The sequence below is a fragment of the Silene latifolia genome, chromosome 5 (genome assembly GCF_048544455.1).
Source record: "Silene latifolia isolate original U9 population chromosome 5, ASM4854445v1, whole genome shotgun sequence".
Classification (NCBI taxonomy): domain Eukaryota; kingdom Viridiplantae; phylum Streptophyta; class Magnoliopsida; order Caryophyllales; family Caryophyllaceae; genus Silene; species Silene latifolia.
The window spans coordinates 26,579,012-26,580,784 of record NC_133530.1 but is presented as its reverse complement, the minus strand read 5'-3'; the positions used below and the strand labels follow the sequence as shown (position 1 = coordinate 26,580,784).

The 1,773-nt window shown below is 38.5% G+C and overlaps 1 non-coding gene across 1 annotated transcript; it reads right to left on the bottom strand.

Moving 5' to 3' along the window:
* Window positions 1-1,405: 1,405 nt before the first annotated feature.
* LOC141658287 (small nucleolar RNA R71) lies at window positions 1,406-1,512 on the bottom strand. The gene has a single exon (XR_012549181.1). It is a non-coding gene; the product is annotated as a small nucleolar RNA R71 (small nucleolar RNA).
* Window positions 1,513-1,773: the final 261 nt, after the last annotated feature.

Below are 1,773 nucleotides of genomic sequence, written 5' to 3'. Positions count from 1 at the left end.
CAAAATGAATTTTATAGCGATAATGGTAATGTTTTGATGATTGTGCCGAAAACTGAGCCTTAGTCCCTTTGGTCGATTCGATGTCGATTAATTGAGTGATTGGTCACCGCAATTTAACCCGCACTGTCGCATAGGTGGGGTTGCGGGTAAAAATTCGGTTGGATGAAATTTTATATGAATTGGATAATCGGCCTTTTTCTTGTTTTAGGCCATTTATCAAGTTTTTAGTTCACATGTATAGTTGGTTGAATTTAATAGTTTCTTATATTGTAGAAACGGCCCTAGATTCCCTGAAGCCTTTAATATTGTTAATATTGCTAGAATTGGTATTGAATACTTCTTGCAGGTTGTTGTGGTTGTCATAGATAGGTCTTTATAGTCTTTGACGAGTATATGTTCACTGCTTAATAGCCTTTGTGTTCCTGACTTGGTGGGATTATATCCAAGTTGGGGCATGACCTCGTTACTTATTTTGATAGTAAGTGGTCAGCTTAAGTACTAGCCAACCCTTTGGTGGACTCCTTAGGGTACTCACTTTGTTTTAGAAAAATTGTGGGTCTTGGGTGCGGTGGTGTGTATCCGCATGTCTAGGTCTGCGCAGATTTTAGGCTAGGGTTGTGTTGTGTCTTGGCCATGTTTTGATAGAACCTCTGAGCCAAGATACCGGTTCGATTACCTTCCCTACCTCGTGGTATAGACTCGAGTTCTGAGTGACTATTGACGGTGCTAAGAACTTTATGCCTGTCTTTGATATATTGCCCTTTCTTGTATGGTGATTTTATGAATTGTAATAGGTGAGATGTAAGCAGGTTACAATTGATAAAGTTTGGATTCTTGTTTGTTATATGATTCACATGATAGTTTAGTTTGGTCGGTTTAGTGTTCACATGTTAGAATACTCGATAGTTAATTGATTTATCATGTTGTTTACATGTTACATTACATGTTACATTAAATATGACGTTTCGTGGTACGGGAGGACTCGAAGTTACTCCCATTTGAATTGTGGCTTTCGTGTTTGTATTAAATGCGATTGACAGGTTGAAGATGATTAGATGGGGTATACAGACGAGCTAGTGAGCAAAAGGACCTTGGACCTAGTTTGGCTAGTTTTGTAGTAAACCTTTTAACTTTTAGTTGTGTATATATTTTGAAGGGACATATGTCTCCCTCTTTGATTTTGGTTTGTATCATTATATTTTCTTATCGTTAGCTATGTTATGTAAATTAGTTGGTTAGCATTTGCAGGTTTTGGCACTCTTCTTTTGGAAGTGTTTGTAAATGGTTTAGAAAAGTTTTTAAAATTACAGGTTTTGTCTAGTTGAACCAATTACAAACATATCCTGTCAGTTTTTCTGTAGAATTTACGTATGTAATTAACGCTTTATATAAGGGTGTCACAAATTTGCTGAGGGCCAAGATTACTAGTTTCAGACAGGCTCCCGATGAAAGTTTATATGAAGCATGGTCACGATTCAAGAAGTTGGTGAGGTCTATCCCTCACCATGGTTTTGACCCATGGTTCCTAGCTAATCAGTTCTACAATGGGCTGTATGACGACCAGAGAGCCATACTTGATGCGGCATCCAGTGGAAGATTTCAGGAGAATACAGATGATGATAAGGGATGGTCCCTTATTGAAGAGATGGCGAATCACAGTCTTTGAATATGGTAACCCGAGGGATGGGATTAGGACGGTTCATGCAGTTGATAAGCGAGGTTTTGGCTCGGTGGAGACCATGAATGCTAGGTTCGACAATTTAGAATTACAAG